We start from the raw sequence: 23,813 nt of genomic DNA, 5'->3' as shown, positions 1-23,813 counted from the left end.
TCTTAGGAAAGAGTTGGGTTTGGGGGTGGGGGGATAGAGCAGTCAGTGAAAAAGATACTTCAGAAAGGGAAGCCAGGGCTGAAATGAACTTGATCTTCTTCATAACTTTGTCAGAAAGAGGCTGCCACCATTAAAAAAAAAAAACAATCCCACCAAAGTGTCTAAATAGACAAACCCCTGTTCCTTGGACTGCTCCGTTCCTAGGGTCCGATGAGAGGCCCTCGGTTGTCTCTAGCCCAACAGTCCTGCAAAGAGCGCCCTAACATACTCCCAAGAGAGCCTATGCATAGGACTTAGGAGGACATGTGTTGTGATGAAAAATGCTGGTGGGGCCTGAACTGACCTAGGGGCAAGGGGAGGGAGGGAGGGCCAGCCAGAGAGCTGGTGAGCACACTAGAAAAAGAGGAAGGCGGGATGTGGCCCAGAAGGAAAGGGACCCCATGACCTTAGACTCCTCTCCGCCATTGGACAGCAGCTCGGTCTCAACCAATAGGCGACTCAGCTTCTCCTTAATCTCCTGCCACTCACCTGAAGGTCGCAACAGCCAGTTTGAGACACATAAACAAGGCTGCAGAAATTTATCTTTCTGCCAGCAATGAAGACACTCCTTCTCCCCACTGGAAGCCTCAGAACACACTCAAGGAAAGCTGGGTGACCTTTTTGTCTTGCTACTGTGTGGACTGTATTTGCCTCTGGGCTTAGTGGCTGAGTTGGTAAGATCTGGAACAAACTTTAAGAGCCAGGGACAAACTGGGCACCAGACAGAACATCAAAGCTGAGAAGAGAATGCTCCAGCAACTTCCCTCTCAAGGTGTTTTCGTGTACCTCTTAATCCCTTTTCCTGGAAAAGGAGGGAGCTGAAGAGAGGCACAGAGGTCACACTGGAAAGGAGTTCCAGAATCAAATTATATCTATACATCTATAAACCACATGATTCGCTGAGTACCAGCTGACGTGCAAACACAAAAAGCAAAGCTCAATTAAACTAATATGAGGGGGAAGGAAATTGTTCACTGAAGCCTGAGGAGTCCTGCCTGGCTGAGCAGGGCAGTCCAGGCCTGTCACGAAGAGGTAGGCAAAAGGCTCCTCTCCTAGTGACCCAGGGCACATGGATACGGCTCCCTTCCTTGGGCCCCTCCAGGACACAGCTGCCCGTCATGCCTTCAGAATGAACTCCATTCACGCTGAAGGAGAGCAGGGGGATGTTACTCTTGCTTAGAAGTCACCTTAACCAAGGACAGCAAGGTAATCTAAGCGTTCTGGTGCTAGAAAAGACTTTAGATCATCTCCTTCACACTCATCGTCTTCTAGGTAGGGAAATGGAGGCCTAGGAAGGAAAAGAGATTTGGGCAATGTCTGGTACGTTCTCCACAGAGTTGAGTCTAAGACACAGCTGACTCCTAGGCCCACCTTTCTCCCTTCCCCTGTCACCTCCCCAGAGAACATGGTGGCTTTCCAGCTTGTTGCAGTTTTCTGATGGCCCTTGAATTATCAGAGTTCACATTCACCTACCCTGATTTTCAGTGGCCCTTATTGGGGCTGGTTGAGGCTAACATCCATGCTGCTCCGTGAGGCTCAGAGACCAGTGGGAAGGAAGTCCTTGTCCGAGGTCCGTTGTGGACTAGGAGAGATCCAATAGATCCTTTAGATCTATTGATCCCTAAGGGGTCCCTGAAATTCCTTAGATCCAATAACCTATACCACTCCCTGAGAACTCCATTTTCAAGTTTGTGGGGGAGGAATGGAAACTCTTGGTGGACCCAACTAGTCATTCAGCAGAAGCTAAATCCAGCATGGGTGTGAGCAGTTGTGAACAGAACTCTTGGGCCAAGGTTGACTCTGCGTCCAGAAGTTATGATCCAACCATAGGAAATAGCAGTAATTTGAGCACTGGGTGATTAAAATAAAAACTTAAAAAAAAAAAAAAGGAAAGAAAGAAAAAAGGAGAAAGAAAATAGTAATCTGCTAGGGTTGTACACAGGTGAAGGCTGTGTACACCCAGAAATACCCAGAAAAGAGGAGCTGCTGTCTTGGGCCCTATGCTATCCTTAAGGTGTACCTATCTGGCCCCCCTTGGGGGTACCCTTTCTCCCATAGAGTAATGAGTCATGGGGATTAGGATATGTGTCCACCTAAAGCCCTTACCTCACCTTCCAGACCTTTCTTTGATACCCAGGCTCCCAGAATTCCCCAAGGGTCCTGAGCCATCTCCAGATCCTGCACAAGTGTCTCCTTGGGGTCTGAGTACTGAGGATGGAATGTTCCACAACTGTGCTCACCCCTAGGCCCACGGGGACAGCTCCTCATAGAGAATTGAACTTATGGGCTGGATTGTCTTTATGTGTGAGAAAGAGCTGGGGGTGGGCAGAGAAAGGCAACTCCAGGGAGCAGATAGAACTCTGAGGGGTCCAAGAATTCTGTTTTTTAGCTGGATTTTCAGCTTTTAAGTGTTTAGATACATGGTGTGCAAGTCTCCATTTGCACTCTCACCCCAACCTCATATGTTGGAGGCTTTCTGAAGCAACACAGAAACAGGGTTCCTATGATTAGATGGTGGGGAGAGAGGGGGGCGTGGTTTTATCCATTGAGACATCACACCAGTAGGATCTAACCCTCAGCCCTACACTGATGGTGTAATTATCAGGCTGGCTGATTTTTATTCTTTATTCATATAAGACAGTTTGTCCTATTATATTACTCCTAACCAAACACATACCAAGAAATCTGCAGGTACTACCAAATCAAGAATTGTTTCCAATACTTTTTGCAAATAAAGCAACTAAATTGTTGAGACTAAAAGGAGTTTGTTTTACCCATGAAATAAACCACCCTGAAGAGAGAAAATTAGGATTAACTTCTTCGCACACTCATTACACTACTCATGCTAAAGTATTAAAAACTAAATAGCCACAAATACAGCATACCAGCCAGACTCCCAGGGTTCCCGAATGTTCCTTAACTGGGTACACCTAGGATGGCACTATGAGCAGCAGCCCCTGGGTTGAGGAAAAATCCCAGAGTTCTGGAGTGTCTGGGTGGCGCCACTGGTTAAGTGTTCCACTCTTGATCTCAGTTCAGGTCTTAATCTCAAGGTCATTAGTTCAAGCCTCATGTTGGGCTCCCCGCTTGCCATGGAGCCTACTTAGAAAAAATAATCCCAGGGTTCTATCCAAAATCCTCTAGGAAATCAATTAGAATTCCAGATAAATTCACTGGAAGAAAAATCTTTATCATGTAACAATACACAATAGTAGGTACAGATCTTAGTCTATAGATATGTACATTTTTCTTTATTTTTCTATAACACATTCAATTTCTATTTCAGCCTCCATTTCACCAGAGACGTCAAAACCTTATCTCAATCAGTTCAGGGTTTTAGCTTTGTTCTAGTGCACTAAGTGGTGTGTGTGTGTGTGTGTGTGTGTGTGTGTATGCATTTGAAGGCCTCTAGTCTCTTCTTTTTTCTTTCTTTCCTTTTTTTAAGGCATAATTGACATACGACATTATATTAGTTTCACATGTGCGATGTAATGATCATGTGCATTGCGAGATGATCACAATTAATCTAGTTAACCTCCGTCAACACACATAGTTACAGGATTGTTTTCTTGTGATGAGAACTTTTTAAAAGAATTTATTTATTTATTTATTTATTTGAGAGTGAGAACGTGGGCAGGGAAGGGTAGTGGGAGAGGCAGAGAACCTCCTTCAGACTCCATGCTGAGCCCAGAGCCCAACACGGGACTCCATCTCACAACCCTGAGATCATGACCTGAGCCGAAACCAAGAGTCAGATGCTTACGCGACTGAGCCACCCAGGCATCCCATGATAAGAACTTCGAAGATCCATTCTTTCAGTAGCTTTCAAATATGCAATGCAGTATGATTAACTACAGCTGTCAAACTGTACATTACATCCCCGTGACCTCTTTATTTTATAATTGGAGGTCTGGACCACCTTCACCTATTCCAGCCACCACGCCCCATACACACACCTCTGGCGACCACCAATCTAGTCTCTGTATCTATGAAATTAGCCATTATGTTCGTTTTTAGTTCCACCTGTAAATGAGCTCATGTGGTATATGGCTTTCGTTGTCTGATGTTCACTTAGCATTCTATGAGGGCCTTCTGTCCTGTGTCCACATTGGCATCTGCTGAGGCACCATTGTCCATGCCCAGGGCAGCTGAGCTGGCTCTTGCTTCCACCCACTAAGCGCATTAAAAGCCAGCCACTCTTTTCTTTCCCTCTTGGCAGCATGGAAGTTGCTCTGTGGCTCCCAATCCACGCTGTGACCTGGAGAATTCTGGGTGGCTTTCTCTACAGCCCTGCCCGCTTAGGCATACCCCAAATCCACTTCTCTACCATCTTGCCACCTTCCTGGGACTCTACCCTAGAAGTAGGAAACAGGTCCCCCTTTCTCCCTTCTCACTGATTCCATCAATGGGTTCTATTGCCATGCACCTGAGACACAAAATCCCACCTGCAAGAATCCCTTAACAAGTACACAGTTGTACTTATCTTCTAAGCCACCTCCCCCACCAGAGAAACACGGGGTTTGGGGACAAGGACCTTCAAATAAAACACTGTGTATTCCCAAATCTCTGGTATATATAGGGGTCCTTTCTTGACTCTCAGGGCTTAGACTCAAGAAACTCAAAAGCCAGCACAATAGACCTTTATATCTCTGTTCTCTGTTGAGTATCCTTCACTGAGGCCATGAGCACACACTAACCTACTCAAAGCAGCAAGGAGAGGAAAGGTGAGTGAGAGGGTGAGGAAAGAGTATTAGGAAGAGAAAGTTCAAAATTAATACCCGGCCATAATAACAGCAGAGTTTGAAGTGTTTCCAAATTGCCTTTGACAGAATCCTCTTTCTAAAATACAAACAGGATGATCTGACTGTTCTTTTTCCAGCCTCCAGTGGCTCCTCATTGCCCACACAGGCAATACAAGAGCCTCTCCATCTGAAAAGTGAAGGGCCAGAACCATCGAATTATTTGTCTGCGAAATCTATCATTTGCATGTACAGAGAAAGCAAATATTCGTGTGGAATTTCCAACCCCTGAAGCATCAAGGCCTGGGAAGAAAACTGAACAATTTTCCAAACATCTCCAAACCCTGATTCTTTTTTTCTTTTTTTAAGATTTTATTTATTTATTTGACACAGAGAGAGATCACAAGGAGGCAGAGAGGCAGGCAGAGAGAGAGAGAGAGAGAAGCAGCCTCCCTGCTGAGCAGAGAGCCCGATGTAGGACTCGATCCCAGGACCCTGAGATCATGACCTGAGCCGAAGGCAGAGGCTTAACCCACTGAGCCACCCAGGTGCCCTCCAAACCCTGATTCTGACCCTGACTTGAGCAGAACTTCTGACCTAGTTTTGGAAGATCTTGTTTCGTTTCTTAAATCAAATACCCTTATCCCGCTTGTACTATGGTTGCTCTGGGTCACCCCAACAAGGACACGAGCACCATGAAAAATACCACGAGAACAGTTTCAATGTCAGCCTGTTCTCCTCCTTTCTCCCTGCCAGACCCTGGGTTCTCTTCTCCAAACTGCAGCTGGAACTCCCCCTTCAAGAAGCCTTCCTCTGGAAGTGGTGATGCAACATGGGGGCTTAAGTGGGTAGGAGAAGAATCAATGAAACAAAATGGGATTGGGAGGGAGACAAACCATAAGTGACTCTTAATCTTACAAAACAAACTGAGGGTTGCTGGGGGGAGGGGGGTTGGGGGAAGGGGGGTTGGGGTTATGGACATTGGGGAGGGTATGTGCTTTGGTGAGTGCTGTGAAGTGTGTAAACCTGGCGATTCACAGACCTGTACCCCTGGGGATAAAAGTACATGTTTATAAAAAAATAAAAAAATTTAAAAAAAAATAGAGTGTTAAAAAAAAAAAAAAAAGAAGAAGCCTTCCTCTGCAGCTCTGACCCTGTCCTAATCATACCATGGCTTGTGTGAATAACACAGGTCCTGTCTATTACAGTTAAATGTGTTCATGTTGCTTTTTTCCTGTCTTCTTTCTTTTATCACCCTATAAACTCTCATGGAAAAAGCCTGTAGCCCACCCTCAATCTTGGCCACATCCTAACCACTTAGTGCAAAAGTCTGCACAGAGGAAACGTAATCATTTTTGCAGTTTGATTTCTGGGTCTCCACCACAGCTCCTGGGCAATCATTTATCAGCAAACAAATTAGTTATCAGAAAAACAGCCAAGGTTTCCAGACAGGATCATTTGTATTTCCACTGCTGGAAAAAAACAATACCCACCTCTTGACTTGCAAAGAGGAATTTCAATAGAGGCCTGCGGTCACGGCGTCACTGGTAGATTTTGTCTGAGAGTTTTGACACTTGTAACTTTTTGACCTGGAAAGATGAATCAACTTTTATTTCAGAATCATGTGTTCACCTAGGTTCCTTTAGCCTCAAGGTGTAAAAGCCAGACAAACGTGATCCCCAGCAACAATGACAACAACAAAAAGCATATAAACTCTGGTTGATCACCCACAGACACCATTCCTGAAAGCCAAGTCCCACCCCATATCCTACAGCATCCAGGATGGGCTCAGAAGTGGCTAGGAGGCTGTGCCCGCCTTACCCATCCCAGCCATGGCCCCATCTGCTGCCAGAGCTGCTTCTCTCGATGTTTCTACTGATGCCCAGAGCCTGCTTCTTCCGCAGGAACTGCCCCACATCTGACCTGCAGGTTTAGGCCCGAGAGGCAGCTAAGACTGGAGGAAGTGTCTCCCCACCGGCTTCTTCTGTTGCTTACTCCTAGGTGGGCAACTTCACGAGGCACCCCAGACTAGAGAGCTTTTTGAGGGACATTCTGTCACAGGGCCCCCACACCTGGAACTGTACTGCTTCAGGGGATCAGCTGTGCATCAGCTAGAGATAAAGCCAGCTCCATCTCCTGCTGGAGCACAGAAGGGGCCTGTGAGAGCCCCTTCTTCCCACGCCAGCCCAGGCAGGCCCTCCGGACCAGGCATGCTAGGAAACCGTCGTTGGACATGGATAACCAGTGCTCAGACTATACAGTTGCCAGTGGAGCAGACGGGCAGGAACAGGGCAGCCTGACCACTCCCCTGCCCTGGAAGAGGCAACCAAGAGGAAGGGGCCCTAGGAGAGGGTGCCACACCCCAGTGTCAGGGCTGGGGGTGAGTGGGACCCCAGGAGAGTGCCAGACTTCAAGGGGACATACCAGGGCCACCTGGGTGGCTCAGTCATTGAGCGTCTGCCTTTGGCTCAGGCCATCATCCCAGGGTCCTGGGATCGAGCCTGGCACTGGGCTCCCTGCTCCATGAGAAGTCTGCTTCTTCCTCTCCCACTCCCCCTGCTGTGTTCTCTCTCTCTCTGTCTCTCTCTCTGTAAAATAAATAAATACCAACGTGGGGCTGAACTCAGAGGAACCCTCCACAGGTCGCCCTGCCCTTTATCCCGCCTCGGGTACATCAGCCTCATGTCCTCTCTGCCACGCTACTGAGCTTCTCCTTTTCCTCTGTCCATTCTTGCTCATAGAAAGATCTGCGTATCTTTCATCGTAAGCACCAAATCGCATCCGTAACGCTCCTCCATGTTACCTTCACTTTCAATTTTACTGTCAAAATTCTTTTCTCTGCCCTCATTGCCATTTTCCGCTGTCCCTACCCGCTCCCAACCTTTCCCCGAGGAAACCACAAGTCACACATGGGAGCTGCCCTCACCCATCCCGTCTCCAAGTTTCCAGGGCCATGTGACCATCTGTGATCTCCTGCGGGGACATTGTCCAGTTCAAACACTTGACCCACAGTCCGCAACAGCGATGGCTTCCGGTCTCCCCCCTTCATCCCAGGCAAGGGCACACCTGGCTGGTTTCAGAGCCCCGAGATCCTCCCCTGTCATCCACAGTAAGAGAGGACCCGTCCCAGTAGAGGTAAAAGTTCCAGTGCACAGTCCACATCTCCCTCGGGTCAAGAGGGGGTGCCCAGTGGGAACCCATTACCTAGCAGGAGAGGAAACAAGGCTGAATGTGCCCAGAAATTACGAAGTCAAAGAAATAATACTAATGAGCAGGCGCTGAGCTCTAAGCCCTGCGCTAAGTGACCGGGTTCACCGAATCACCACGGTAATCCTGGATGTGAAACGCAGTTACTATCCTCACGGGCTCAGAATGGCTCCATAATTCACCCATGATCACACAGGCCAAAATGGAGAGGAGAATGGCTTCAGGCATCTCCCTTCTGGTTAATTAGGTAGGATGGGCTCCAGGAACTGGACGGAAAAAAGCAAGACCTGCTTGGCATAATAAAATAGAGGAGAGCGGCTCCTCTACAGGCCCGAGAACTCCAAGAAAGAGAACAGTTGTGAAAGAGAGAGGAGGCCTCCCTGGGAAGAGACTTCAGGGATCTGACACTTACCATGACCTGTTAGAAACGTGTCTGGCACAGACTTGCTGGCGTGTTCTTGTGCTGGCTTCGACAGAACCACACTTCCCTTCTGCGACCTCTCAATCTTCAGTGAAAGTCAGCCAGATGTGCGGACACCACCTACTACAGCATGCAGGAACAGATGTAGGAGCTGCTTGGAGAACAAGATAAGGGAGTAAGGTCTGGCATGATAGGAAGCAGGGGAGGAAGACGGTAGAAGCCATGACTGGCAGGACAACACTGGGCCACTGGAGAATTTGACCTTAGCAGGAACTGGAGGGAGAGGGGAGTCATGCAAATGTTAGTGCCCTGGAGAGTCTTTGAACCTGGTTGGCAGGAAGCTTAATTCCCCCTGGAATTTGCAGTGGAGGCTGGAGTCCTTTGATGATGATCTTAAAGAAAAAGTGACATTCCCAGAAAGTTAAAGGATTTGGAAAGCCTCTGTTTTGCCTCACGCAATTCTCCCAATGGAGTAAATTGCTCATTTTCTCCAAGTCATTTAAGAGGTCTGGAAGCAAAAGCCAGGGGCCTGACACGGGGTGTGACTGGCCCTCTCTGCTCCGACAGCTTCTCTTTAATGGGGAAATTCTACCTGCTTTCCAAACCCATCCGTTTACACACAGATCTTGGTCGAAAGCTCTCCTTCATGTGGAACTTCCTGTTCTGTCCCATGCCAGAGCAATCGAAACCTCTTTCCTTAAGAACTGCAGTGTTACAAGTCCTAACTCTGAAGTCAGGCAGCCTAATTGTAGGACCTAAACGTCACTGGGATTCAGTTTCCTTATTTGCAAAATGAGTGATAATAATGCTGATTTCATAGTGCAGGATTACAGGGGGTAAAAATGAAAAGAGAAAAGGTAAAGTATCTAGCATGTAGTTAGCTTGCAAGAAAAACTGTGTTACTTTTATGGTTTTCCTCACTTAAAATGGACACAGATTGCTTGTCTTAAAATCTAGAAACTGAAGGAAATTTTCAAATTAAGTTGCAATGGGCAACACATAAACATTATTAAAGTTATTGAAAGAAAAGCATATATGCATTTAAAGGACCAGTAAATCCAACATGTTATTTTCTTTATTATATCATCTCAATATAGATTTACATTGTTAAGTAGTGTTCCCCAAAACTTTTATAACCTATTAATTAAGTACTCTGATAGTCTCAAGACATAACTTAAGAAAATAACCAACTATAATCTAGCTGTCTGCATATTTTGACACACTATCATTACTTGGTGTATTTTTAAATTAACAATGCTTATTTTATTTCTAATGACAAAAGTCAGCCTGTTTATTGTAGAACATTTTAAAATATAAAATATAAAAGAGAAACTAAAAATTGTCTGTACTTTTGACTATTAACACTTTGATGTGTCTCATCTTTTAAAAATTGCTCATCAAGGGGCACCTGGGGGGCTCAGTTGGTGAAGTGTCTGCCTTCAGTTCAGGTCATAATCCTTGGGTCCTGGGATGAAGCTGTACATCAGGCTCCCTGCTCAGTGGGAAGCCTGCTTCTCCCTCTCCCTCTGTCTGATGCTCCCCCTGCTTGTGCTCTTTCTCTCTCTGGCAAATAAATAAATACAATTTTTTAAAAAATTACTCATCAAAATAAACCCACTTTCACTGAATATTACATAATGAAAATTTTCTATTTCGGGGTGACTGGGTGGCTCAGTGGGTTAAAGCCTCTGCCTTCGGCTCAGGTCATGATCCCAACGTCCTGGGACTGAGCCCGCCATTGGGCTCTCTGCTCAGCAGGGAGCCTGCTTCCCCCTCTCTCTCTGCCTGCCTCTCTGCCTACTTTGATCTCTGTCTGTCAAATAAAATATTTTTAAAAATTTCTATTTCATTATCGCTTTAAAACGCAACGTCCATTCTTGTATAACATTCTACAAAACATCTATAAATCTATAATGTAATTTACGTAACCATTTTCATATCTATCTATGTATCTATAAACACTTACATTTAAGGTATTTTTATTCTATGTACATAGAGCTGGCATTGTTTCTGCGGTAAGGTAATATATTAGAGGATCCATTCAAGGAAGTTCACCTTGTCCAACTAAATGATGGGAACACTGGCGGCACACATGGCTGCTGTATTTCCGGGTCAGACTGTGCCGGTTTGAGCAGACATGGCAAAAAGGAGAATCTTGACTGAATTTTTCTGGATGCTCCTGGTGACCCATTTTGCTTTGTCCAACGTAAAGAAGCAAAAGGCCATACACTTGTATGTTTGGATTGCTTCTAATTGTTTCCAGTTTTCATGTGGACAAACATCTCTCTCTCTAAATCTGTATGTTTCTCTCATTAGTTCCTATATTTCCTCAGATCTCCTAACAACCTACGGAGCGAATAAGAACAATGAACAATTCTGTCCAAATGACAGACGTACAGCTTCTCCACCCCGCGGCCCCTTGCACAGAGGAAAGAACTGGACACTCTCTTCAAAGTCTCCGCCAGTTTCTCTTGTTGCTCTTCTTGTTTATATTACTTGGTGTGAATATTCATACATTTTGATGAAAAAAAAATTAATGTATTTGAATATAGGGTGGTGCCCCAGAACCATCTAGAGATATTCCTTTGTATGTCCTATAGGTACCATATGTCCTTACTAAAATTCCAAAATCAGACCCTCACAGTTTCAGATAAAGCGATCATTCCCAATCCTGGATCAATTATGATGATCTGGCAAATTAAAAACAAAAACAAAACAAAACAAAAAACAGTGCTGTCCAGGCCCAGACCTAAAGATTCCCATTCAAGGATTTCCCCCAGTTTTGTTTTGTTTATTTGTTTTTTTTAATGTGCTTTTTATTTTGAAATAACTATAGATTCATAGGAAGTTGCAAAAAGAGTTCAGAAAGGTCATGTGTTCCCTTAATTTCTCTCACTGGTGACATCTTGTAATAACGAGGACATTGACATTGGTACAATCCCCAGATTTTCCCAGTTTTAAATCTACTCTGTGTGTGTGTGTGTGTCTGTGTTTCTGTGCAACGGTATCACGTATAGATTCATGTAACCACCACCACAATCAAGATGCAGAACTGTTCCATCAGCACAGGGCTCCTGTGCTACCCCATCACCCTCACTGCCCCATCCTCACCCCCTGTCCTCACTTATTGTTGAGTGCCCGAGAGGTATTTCACAGACGAATCTCAGACATGTTTCCCCCCTCCCTCCTGCTGGATGCCCTCACTTCCTTCAGACCCGAAGAAGGCCGGGTGCTTCTCCTTCTGCTATGTCTGTTCCCAGAGATAATGCCCAGAAGGCAGCTTCCAGCAACCCCCCAAAACCCACAGAGCTTAGATATGCCAAACAGGACTGTGATCTACGTCATTGACTCAGGATGCTCTCTATGAAAGAGAAAAGCTACCTAGACTCCAGCTGTCTACCACACTTTGCCGCCTTGGTCCCACCACAGGATGGTATCTCTCAGAAGCAGGCGTCCCCTACCAGTTCTCAATGTCGTTTTCTTATCTTTGGAGGTCAGATCTAAGCCCTGGGGCTGGGCGAGGCAGACACTGTCCTTCCTCTTTTTCTCTCAGCCTCTGTTGTGGGGGGGGGGGGCTGGGGAGGTTGCTCTGATTAAAGCTTCTCCCTCAGAGTTCTCAGTTCCCCTAGGTAAGCAGCCATCTTGGGGGTTAGCTGCACACAAGTTCATCAGATGCTATCAGGCCAGACTACAGAATCCCAGTTCAGGCTTGGCTGGGAGCCTCCCTCCTGTCAGGATAAATGCAACAGAATTAAAAGAAACCAAAACTGCCAACTTGATTTCAGGGACGGTCATTACTTTAGTACATCCACGGTCCCAGTCCAAAGAAAGCTTTTACTGAGTCTAGCTTTGGTCAATGTGTTAGATTGTTTAAAGAGGCTAATTATCCTCTCAGATGAGATGTGCTCCTGGTAATTAATCTCTAGCCCTCAGCATGTAAGTTGCAGACTAGCGATGGGGGCGCAGAACTTAGGTAGGAGAAGAACTGACATCGCCCAAAGCAGACATGGGGACTCTAGAACCTTCCTGCAGGTCAGGGGAGTATGTTTCAGGTAATGTAAGAATTATTCTAAGAGTACAGTGCTGCTATTGTGTGGCTCTGGATGTCAGCCAGCAGTAAAAGAAGGGCGTGTGAGGTGCCTGAGGTGGCTCAGTGGGTTACGCCCCAGACCTTTGATTTCAGTTCAGGTCATGAGGGTTGGGAGATGGAGCCCTGCCTGGGGCCCCCCTGCTTAAGAGTCTCTCTCTCCCTCTGCCCCCCATCCCCCATGAGCTCTCTTTATCGCTCTCTTTCTAAAAAAAAAAAAAGAAGAAGAAGAAGAAAAGAGAAAGAGGAGGAGGAGGAGGAGGAAGAAGGGGAGGAGGAGAAGGGCATGTGAATGTTGAGTTGGCAAGGAATGGACCACAGCGGCTTTTAGACCCTGTGACCTCAGCTAAGCTGGTACTGTGTTTCTAAGAATTCCCTTCCCTGTATAGGTCTGGGTTAGTGTCGGCAACAAGAAATGCTTTGCATCAGATCTAGAAGGAGGAAGTGAACCCCATCGTCTTATTTCCTGAAGGTGGCGGCAAGCATACCAACATGGCTGCCGACGATGGGCTGGGCTGGGGATGGTGAGGCAGCATGGAGACCAGAGCCCTCAGGCTTCCGCCAGATCTCCTTTATCAGTCTCCCAGAGTCTTGAGCCAGGTGCAAGGGCAGCCCCACGTCAAGGAATGTCCGCGACATGCAGGATCAAGGTTGGAGCTGAGGACAGAAAGATGCAGCTTGCAGTTTGTCTACAGGGTCTGTTTGTTTTTGTTTTGACCCACTGGCAGGGGCTCTCCTTGCTAACCCATAGCATCCCGGCTGCCCTTCCCCCACGCCACCCCCCATCCCCGGCCCCAGCAACTTGAGGCTCAACTCTAGATGAAGGGCCAGCAGCACACAGAAATGGCCTCCTCCAGTTCATGCACATGCAAAGGGAGGCCCCCTGGACACCTCGTTCTCTGTCACACACAGCGGTTCTGCATTTTTGATGAAACGCGGATGGATCGCGAATGGTGTGTTGATTACCTCCCAGAGACGCTCTGACTGTACTTGGAATCTGTGGATGGAACAGAAGATCAAGTTTTAACTGTATGTTGATTGGAGTGCTGGAAAAAGCGCAAGAAATGAAAATGCCCCATGGAGCTGCTTGGAAATAGATACCCTCTATTCAGAAAAGCAAATCCTAGGTAACACGGGGGCCCTGCTCCCCTGACACTCAAGTACCCTGCATGTTCTTCAAACAGGAAGCACCTTTATAAATGCTTAATAATTTGTTTATTTGACAAATTCTGTATTGTTTGCCTCTCAGAGAGGTCTGCCCACACATTATACCCCAAAAGGACTCAAACACATAGCAGCTATGATGAAAACAACAACAACAACAACAAAAACAAAAAACAAAAACAAAAACAAAAACAAAACGGACAGTTGCTCAGGTATTTTTTTTTTCCATCATAGCCCTGACCTCAATCTTCTTTCACTTTAATTTCATCCCCCAAACTCCAAACTCTGGGTTCTGAGGCCCTGACTCAGATCCCTGCCTGGGACCTTCTGAATGTCATGTTCATCCACATGCAGCCTGGTATTTGGACCGCAGTCTTCCTATGGACTTTTGCTTGACTTTGTCCTTTAGGCCCCAGCACCACCCATGACCTTGGCAGGAGCTCACAGCTTCCATCTTGACTAACCGGATGGCACTTCCCACTGAGGAGGTGGTTGACATCCCAACACCACCGTCAGGAGCCAACAACCCAGAGGGAGACATAAGCCACACATGGAAATACAAAAGTAAGCATCCAGGGAGGAAAGCACAACCTCATCCATCCAACACGAGGTAATCAGGTGAGTCCTCTTAGATTAGGTGACATTTGTAGGACTGGTAAACAGCATATTTCAAGGTCCAGCAGATGAGCTGAGACGTAGGAAGGGAAACATGCTTCGGACAACAGAGAGAGCCAAAGATCTGGGGTATGAGGGCTTGCATAGATAAAAATCAGGGAAGTGATTAAAATAGTGCAGAGAAAAAAAATAAGAAAATACATCCAAATTTCTATTTTCTAGTCTAAAATGAATGATAAGAATTATGAATGGCAATCATAAGCCTCTGGTTTATTAATCACTTCAGACTTGTCTTTCACAAACCTCTCGCTGGAGCGACAAACACCTGAGGAGTGGGAAAAAAATAAATAAAACCAGGTGAACACAACATGTTAGTTGGTGGCCCCCACACTGAGAGCACACCTGTTGCCACAAGAATGGGAGGAGAAGGTCCCAGCTCTGTAGCTATGGGCAGTTCGGGAAAGCACAGCTCATCTTCTGGACTCTATTAGCACTCTTGACAGGCTGAGCTGGTAAACATTACCCACCAATGCATTTTTGAGGGGTGTCTGGGTGGCTCAGTTGGTTAAGCATCTGTCCTCAGCTCGGGTCATGATCCTGGGGTCCTGGGTTTGAGCCCCATGTCAGGCTGCTGAGTAGACTCAGCAGGGAGTCTGCTTCTCCCTCTCCCTCAGCCTCCATTTCCCTCTACTTGCTTCTCGCCCTGCTTGTGCTCGCTCTCTCTCCCCCTCCCTGTCAAATAAATAAATAAAATCTGTAAAAAACAACAACAAAAGAATGCATTTTTAAACCCTATAAATAATATAAACAGCTTCTCTAGTAAGGCGTACAGGGACAAAAATGGCTGAATACATTTCTATTATACAGAAACACAGCATATCTTTCTGACAGCTTAGGAGAGTGGAGATTTCCCTAATTTAAAAAAAAAAATTTTCTTTTAGGGACACCTGGGTGGCTCAGTTATTGAGCATCTATCTGCCTTCAGCTTAGGTCATGGTCCCAGGGTCCCCTGCTTGTGTTCCCTCTCACTGTCTCTTTCTCTGTCAAAAAATAAACAAAAACTTTTTAAAAATTCTTTTTTTAAAGAACACCGTAAAATCACCATTCCCTCTAGGAAATTATTTTGAATACATTTCTACAAGACAGGTGTGGTCCCTCACAGGATTCTCCAGGTAAAAGGATAGGACAAATCTGAAATATTTGTGGGACGCCTGGGTGGCTCAGTTGGTTAACTGCCTTCGGGTCAGGTCATGATCCCAGGGTCCTGGGATGGAGTCCCACATTGGGCTCCTTGCTCACCAGGGAGCCTGCTTCTCCCTCTGCCTCTGCCTGCCTCTCTGTCTGCCTGTGCTCGCTTGCTCTCTCTCCCTCTGTCTCTGACAAATAAATAAAATCTTTAAAAAAAAAAATCTGAAATATTTGTAAGCTTATCTAATAGATGTTATTCAAGTCAATACATTTGGAGTAAGTTCCCCACTCGCTCACTATTGAAATCAACTCCAGCTAGAAAGCTTCTTATTCATGGTAATGAAATAGTTCCTCTCAGGTTCATCAGATTAAGTAGAAATGAATTATGTCTAGACTTACGGTAGACCCATCCAAAAGAATGTGATTTACCGCAGGAGAGCCAAAACGTGACACTGTGATCATAATATCATGCTTCCGAATTGATGGGAGCAAAGTAATGGGAAACCCTGGGGCCCCTGGGTGACTCAGTGACTTAAGCATCCACCTCTTGATCTCAGCTCAGGTCTTGACATCAGGGTTGTGAGTTCAATCCCCTGGAGCCTACTCCAGGGGGGGAAAAAAAAAGTCATGCAAAGTCCTAAAACTGAAGGAGATGTGGGAATATTTCTTACATATGACCAGTATAAACCCAGGACCCACATGATTCAGTCTGTTAGTGGTATGGTGGTGAAAGACACACAGCCCAGCGGAAGAAAAGAATTTCAAAGACTCAAATTCTTTTTTGGGAAACCATGAAGAGAAGGCCCGTACATGGTACACAGCAACGTTCCTGAATTCTCCTACCCTCTCCGCCCATGTTGCCCCAAACGGCTCTTCTCAAGCATCTCTCTCCGACTCAGCCTCACAGGGTGTCTTTCCTTGCCTTCCTCTCTTCTTTCTAACTCCTGATTCTATGCATTCGTACAACCCTTCTCCCAGTGATTCAAAAAGGAATAAAACCCCTTGCTCTTTAGGAGGTTTCGGAAAGGAGGGAGGACACTGGGCAGACCATTTTGGCTTTATTTCCAGCTCTCTGGGGAAAGGAGGAAAGCTGCAGACATTCCCACAAGAGAATGTTTACTCTGTGGAGCACCCTCCCTGCCAGAGAGAGATAAGAGAACTTAATTTCTACCGAGACCAGGGCTAGGGAACCCAATTCTGAGACAGAAATGAATCCAGGACCACACGCTGATAAAAACGTTATCTTTCAACCATCTTTTTTGGGCTGATCTATTTCTTTATTATGAGAGATTAAATAGAAGATTATAAAATAGTTTATAGGAGACAGTAAATAGCTTTGAAAATTAAGAGAAGGCAACATAAAGCCAGATTTCATAAATGCAACAAGTAAAGATAATATCCTGATGTGTATCCAATTATATTTCCTCATTTGGACAGTGTGAGTAATAGAGATTTCATGTTAGGTCAACTACAGGCGGGTCAGATGAAACAATGTTCTCGTTCATGTAAAGGTTACACCCTGACTCCAGGAAAACACACAGAGTTCATCCCTCACAAACCCCAGGTCCTCTGCCCGCTCTTCGGGTCACATCAGTGTTCCAATATCTGTGAAGTCAGCTTTGTCATTTTTAAAGCAAAATTGTAAGCAAAATGTCGTTCTTATACATGCAGTCCAGGGTGCCAGGTGGGGACTGGGATGGGGCAGAGCCCCAAGAGGAATGAGCGTGCTGGGCTTGTCTGCTCAGCCTGGCAGGAGCTCCAGAACTGGCTGAAGAGGGAGCCCCAGTCACCAAGCAGGGGTTGGAACCCCGGGGGCAAATGACTAGAAGCCAAAAAAGTGTGGCGAGAGGGAACCACAGGACCCTCCCGGCCTGAGGTGGCATTTCCGGCGTGCGCTCAGGCAGCTTTTCTCATCTGTGCCCTGTTGACGTGATCCCAAGAGCAGGCCCCGGACCTAGGGCTTGTGAGGGATGAATTGTCCAGTGTTTTCCATGCTGGAGTCAGGGTGTAGCCTTCAGGGGAGGGAGAATATGGTTTCATCTGACCCGCCTGCAAATTATCTAACATTGTCTCTATTACTCACACTGTTCAAATGAAGAAATATAATTGGATAATTTCATCTGTGAAGGCCTCCCTGACTCTCCCAGGGAGTTCACACATCCCTCTGTGAAGTGGGGAAGCCAGAGCAGGACGGGGAGAAATGCAGGAGCACACTGGACCTTCCCTACCACCGATCCCCCAGAACAATTCAGAACAGCACTATCTCCGCCGGCCTACAGCTCTGCCCAGAGAATAAGCGGACAGAGCTCGCAGCCCATAGTGACAGACTCAGCCATAAGCCAACAAGGCCTTCATCCTGGAGGGACTGTGATGCTGCTGCTGTAGAGAGATAAACAGAGTTTTCATCTACTCGGAGATGCTGCATTACCATAGACTAGGTGATTGAAACAATAGAAACCTTAATTTCTCACAGTTCTGGAGGCTGGAAGTTCAAGACCAAGATGCCAGCATAGCCAAGTTCTGGTAAGAATCCTCCTTCTGGGGGCACCTGGGTGGCTCAGTTGGTTAAGCGACTGCCTTCCGCTCAGGTCATGATCCTGGAGTCCTGGGATCGAGTCCCACATCAGACTCCCTGCTCAAGTCTGCTTCTCCCGCTGATCTCTCTCCTCTCATGCTCGCTCTCTCTCTCCCTCAAATAAATAAATAAAATCATTTTTTAAAAAATTTAAAAAAAAAGAAAAAGAAAAAGAATCCTCCTTCTGGTTTCTAGCCACCCTGTCCCTGGGTCCTCACATGGCTGGAGAAAGAGAAAGAAAAAAGCTCTCTCAGCGGGGCGCCTTAGTGGCTCAGTGGGTTAAAGCCTCAGCTTTCAGCTCGGGTCATGATCCCGGACTCCTGGGATCAAGCCCCGCATCGGGCTCTCCCCCTCTCTCTCTGCCTGTCTCTCCACCTACTTGTGATCTCTGTCTGTCAAATAAATAAATAAAATCTTAAAGAAAGAAAGAAAGAAAGAGAAAGCTCTCTCAGCTCTCGAGGATTCCCAAGGCTCCACCTCCCTAAAACCATCATGTTGCAGGTTAGGATTTCAACATATGGATTTGAAGGGGACATAATCAGTCCAACACACACACCCCATCCAGGCAGACTCTAAAATCACACAGTGCAACAGTCAGCAACTTTCCACAGTGGTGGTTGCCCCTTTGTCTAAGCAGCCTTCCAGATGAAGGTCAAGAGTTCTGGTTTTGTTTTTAATCACAAGATACTGTGCTTTGATAAAGAGGTATTGCAGACTGAAGAGAGCCTGGTGATACTACTAATTACGTAAATCGGAGAAAGCCATTGATCTGCTCAGACTTTCAGTTTCCTCGTCTGAAAACCCACCTTGTAGGGTTTTCATGAAAGTTAAGTGAATGAATTAATATATGAAAAACAACCGGCCAGAAGTGGTACCAAGTGAGAGTAGAGCTGAGAAAAAGGATTTGCTTGGCTTTAACAGATGTTCTCCACAGGTGAAAACTCAGGTTAGTGAGAAAGGTAGTGTCGTTGGTTGATACAAAGTAGCCCTCTGCTGCTTGCTGACAAATTTTGACTTTGCAACCTCGGGCCCTTAGAAGCATCCAGAAGAGGAGAGGCAGTCACAGGGCATCTTGCAGTGTAGCCTGCAAGGATGCTTGTAAAACACTCAAAGCTTGTTAAAAAGTCCACAGCCAATCTCTTCTGGATTTCTCCACCCAGCGACTGTACACCTGAGCGACTGTACTTCTGAGGGAAACAGAGGCAATTTTAAAGCACAAGGAGCTGCCCAAGGATTCTAGTGGTTTTCGGGGAGCAGGGAGCGGGAATGGGATGTGCTTCCACACGAGCTTGGCGGGAACTGACTGGGAACCAGACGGTGTGCCCTGAACAAGTTGAGAACGATTTGTCTCTAGCTTTGGTAAATAGCGACGTCATCTTTTGGCCTTTTTAAATATTCTATTGTTTACAAAGACTCTTGCCATTCATTTCTTTTCCAGGTTTGAGAAAACAGGCCTATTTCCAGCCTGTATTAATCCAAACTCTTGAGTAAAAGAGGCTTATAGAACCTCTCGGAGAAAAACAATTCATGGCAGGAGGGAAAGAGAGCCCCGGCCGGGGAAGACGGCAGAACCAGGCTCCAGGTGGCCCACGCACAAGTGGGGACCAGGGTCAACCCCTGAACATATTCTAGTCTCCGCTTCCTCACCCGTGAGACGAACTGAGGCATCTTGGAGGTTCCTTTCAGCCCAGAACACTAAGGAACATGAGGACACATGAAGCAAACAGCTGATTCTACCCAGGGCTTGAACCTCCTCTGTGGTTTCTGCTCCTTCAAGGGAGAAGGGATTAGCTGCCATTTAGACACTGGAATGCAGCACTTTGATTATTTTGGTGTCTGTTTTCACAGCCATTGAAGCTGAACCTTGCAGCCAGCCAGTGAGACCTGACCGGACCTCCCCTCTCACTGGAAAAGAAGCAGGCCTGGCTGATACCCGACACCACAGGGGTGCCAGCCCCCACCACCAGACACCCCTACAATTAAACCTCATCTTGTTGCTTACAGGATGTGTGGCCTTGGTTAACCACAACCCTGACTGAACGCCCCACTGGCAGGCCAGCTGAGAGCTGTTGCTTCCCATCTAGCCCCTAAGAGGCAGGATTAGAGAAGTTACTTAAAATGTTACAATGTTACATTCCTAAAGCCTCGGCTGTCACCCAGAGGGACTCCGGGCAAGATGGCTGCTGGCTGCGCCCAGCTCCTTCACTCCTCGCCGAAACTAAAGTTACCTGTGTCCTTGGGGCGGCATGGTGTGGAGAAAGGGGAGTGAAACGAAAGCTTTTTTGGCAGTTAACTTGGGTTCTCTGAGCAGGTGGCAAAGGAAGAAAGCATTAGCTTTATTTAAAAGGGCAGCTGAAGTTCAGGGAGAAGAGGAAGTGTTGTTATTCTTAATTTTTCACACTCTCCCTGACCCCAGACTCCATTCTGTAAATAGCCCAGGGTACCATTTGCTGCCAGCAGAAGTATATGGATACCTCTGGAAAGCTATGAATGATTTACAAGCTGGGTCAATAATTAAGTTGCTGGGGAATGAGTTCAATATACAACCAGCCTTAACTCTTTGAATTTCAGAAAACATGCTCCTGGGACTGGCAAGAGAATAACGGTGGGAAAGAAAACACAATTCACACAGATTTTAAATGCCTTGAGACTGTAAAATGTGTCAATCTGTTATTTGAGAAAAGATGATGGTGTTGCCCATCTTGGTCTGTGAGGACCTCCAGGACAAAGGAAACCTGGTTTATTGGTGAAAGTACCCAAACCCACAGCTTCTGTTCGAGCTCTGCTCTGGGGGCCGAATGAGTTCGGTGGACCCTCTCCTCAGGGACCTCTGCAACAGAGCTTTTAGTCATGGTGGATCCAGCTCATTCCTGAGGGGAAATCACCAACACGTTTGTCTGGTGGAAGGGAGTGTGTTTTAGGGACAGCTTCTTTTTTGTGCCTAGTCTACAGGTAGGTAGCACAGCCCCAGTTGTGCACTCTAGCTAAGGGGTCAGGCTAACAATCCTGAAGGAGTCAGCATGTGTGTGTGCATAAGTATAGGCTAGAGAAGTTCAAAGAAGGAAGTCAGCCAGGCTTGGGAAGTCTTCCCAGGTGGGGCGGGGCTAGACAGGGCCTCAAATGGTTGGAGGGATGAGGGACAGGACACTTGAGAGACAGACAATAGCTTCTTTCACACAATCCTTTCAGCCACACACCTATCCTGAGGCCTGCCTTCCATGAGCCAGACACGGGGGCCAGGGGGCCAGCGGCTGGGGATACACCAGTGAGAGGGAAGGAGAGTGCCAGTTACGGGCTTAGCTGTTTCCCCCAAAATTCAGACACTGAAGCCCAACCCACAGTTCCTCAGAATATGACTATATTTGGAGATACAACCTTTAAAGAGGTGATTACATTAAAATGAGGCCACTAAGACAAGCTGACTGATGTCCTTATAAGAGGAAATTTGGACAGGAAGACATCAGGGATGCACGCATACAGAGGCATGACCATGTCCTCATCTGCGAGGCAAAGAGAGAGGCCTCAGCAGAAGCCAAACCGGAACCTACCAACACCTTCATCTTGGACTTCTAGGCTCCAGAGCTGTAGGAAAATGCCTGTTGTCCCACCTGGTCTGTGGCACTTTGTTAAGGCAGCCCTAGCAGCCTAACATGGTGGCCCTGCTCTCTTAGGGTCTGAGTGTATAGAGGAAGACAAACAGTCATGCAGTCAAGACATTAGTGACAAGGGCACCAGGAACCAGAAAGGAGAAGGACAAGGCACTTTGGGAACACCGGAAGAAGGAAACTGGGCAGAAGGGACGCCCCTGAGTCCCAAAGCCCAGCCCCAGGAGGCAGAGCACTGGGAGACAAGCCCGAGCCACCTGTGGAGTGGTGGGAAATGTGGCCTATGAACCAGAGGATGCCACGTGGCACGGTCCTTGACATGGGTGGACATATTCATGCTCCATCCCCCAGTATGGCGCCATTTTGGGTTTCTCAGGGGAAGAACAGGACAAGGAGAATAGTACTTTAGGGAGATTTTCCTTTGCAGCATGTGTTGAGGGGAGAGCAGGCCTCCAGCACAGGGGTGGGGGGAGGTGGTGCAGGGGGGAGGAGGGCTGAACCGAGGTGGCACGAATGGCGGGGAGAGACTGTTCACGGACAGCATTCTGAAAGTAACAGGTCTTAGTGGTTGATAGGAAGCTCTTTTAATCATCTTGTCCCTGGCGTGGTCCCTTGGTGACATTGCTGACCTACAGAAAGTCCTTTCAGGGACCTGTCTACAGGGACAAGTGGGGCCACAGCACCAAGTTTTGTGCAAGAGACATGGAGCCCAAATGGGGAATTCATCTCTCGCCTTCCTTCTCCATCCCCGTGCTATACACTACTGAGACCCACACGGCTTCTCGAATCTGCATAATGGATATCATAGTGGTGGGAAGGCATTTGCTTACTGGGAGACTCAGTAAGAAAGTAAGACCTGGAGAGTGAGCCATTATGCACAAAGCCAAGTGATTCCTCTCTGAGGGCCTTCCAGCCTCTTGCGGCGTTTTCAGCCATTCACAGCTGGGGTGGGCGGAGAGGGGATGTGGGTAAAGAAATTATGAAGTAACCAAATGTTCCATACTTACCCCCTGAAGGAATCGTCATGGCTGATGGACGGAAGCAGGCCAGCACTTGCTGGGAAGGAAATGAAAATATGAAAATCACCAAGGTTAAAAGTCCAGACAGCCTTCTGGCTGTCAAAGTCCATGGGCTTGCAGAAACTTCCAGATAGAGATCCAGGACTGTCGAGTGCTGGACGAAGCTTATCAGTGGTGTTAAGAAGAGGGACGCCGAGCCCACAGTCAGGAAATCAGGGTGCCATGAGCCAAGCCTCACAACCCACAGACAGGGGCCAAGGCCAGAGCTTACGATACAGAAGGCACAGACCAGAGAACGTCGGCCCTCATTCGCCATCTGTCAGCAGCCCAAGGTTAATTTGGAGATCAAATTAGAGGCACTGCACTCTGAGAGACCCACATTTGAAGTACTAAGTAAAAGCTGGTATTAACACATGTAGAAATAAAACACGGGACAGGAGAGTCCAGCAAAAAAATCTTGGCAGGGCCCCTGACTCTAAATGCATTCTTGGGATACTGGAGGGGTGCAGGGGAGAGTATTTTTAAAGAGGAGACCATGTGAGTCAACTATTTTGTGCATAGTCAGCAGAGTTTATTATTATTATTTATTATCATCATTATCATCATCATCATTATTATTATTAAAATCTCTTTTAGCCATATGGCTTCAAGATGCTTCCTTTTGTACCAATTTAAAATATCAGTAGAGACTTCTGCAGTCAAAGGTAGTAAGACCAGAAAAACCGGTCTATTTTATTTGTAATCAGTGTGGTCAGCTGCATGGGCACCTCCCAGGAGCCTGAGGAGACCAGAGAGTCTCAGACCCCAGCCCACACCTACTGAACCAGAATATGCAAAGAACAAGATTCCCAGAAGCCTGTGTGCCCAGTGTTTAGTTTAAAACGCACAGCTTTAGAGCATGTTAGGCAAAAAGAAAAGTTGGGAAGGTTTGGGTAGCTAAGCACTGGCTTGCTTTAAATAGGAAGTCACCTTGTAGCCAGCTCAGTGCCCGCCCCCACTCACAGGGTGAGAGAACAAGCAGCTCCTGGGCCACAGCAAGATGGCGTCGGCAGTAACGGAAGACAGAAGAAAAGGACCTGGTTTCAGCTTCACCCCCAAAAGGACCATACAGGTGCTTCTCCTTCTGAGGGTAGTTATACATTCTGTTTTGTCCA

General features: G+C 46.8%; 1 long non-coding RNA gene across 6 annotated transcripts in view; it reads right to left on the bottom strand.

Annotated features, from left to right (window-relative positions):
* LOC123392128 overlaps positions 1–23,813 on the bottom strand; it is a 70,312-nt gene that overhangs the window by 25,536 nt on the left and 20,963 nt on the right. For 5 of the 6 annotated variants that reach the window (XR_006606836.1, XR_006606841.1, XR_006606840.1 and 2 more), the window contains exons 3-7: positions 22,648–22,696; positions 13,460–13,490; positions 12,982–13,150; positions 8,398–8,557; positions 6,272–6,367 (exon numbers count right to left, since the gene is read on the bottom strand). This is a non-coding gene — a long non-coding RNA (uncharacterized LOC123392128). Of the gene's footprint in view, positions 1–6,271; positions 6,368–8,397; positions 8,558–12,981; positions 13,151–13,384; positions 13,491–22,647; positions 22,697–23,813 lie in introns of all 6 variants that reach the window. The other variant, XR_006606837.1, reaches the window with a different exon arrangement.

This window comes from Mustela putorius, unplaced genomic scaffold, assembly GCF_011764305.1.
Source record: "Mustela putorius furo isolate JIRA1106 unplaced genomic scaffold, ASM1176430v1.1 tig00000450_pilon_pilon_pilon, whole genome shotgun sequence".
NCBI lineage: Eukaryota > Metazoa > Chordata > Mammalia > Carnivora > Mustelidae > Mustela > Mustela putorius.
The sequence above is the reverse complement of the archived record's forward strand: the minus strand, read 5'-3'. Positions and strand labels throughout refer to the sequence as shown.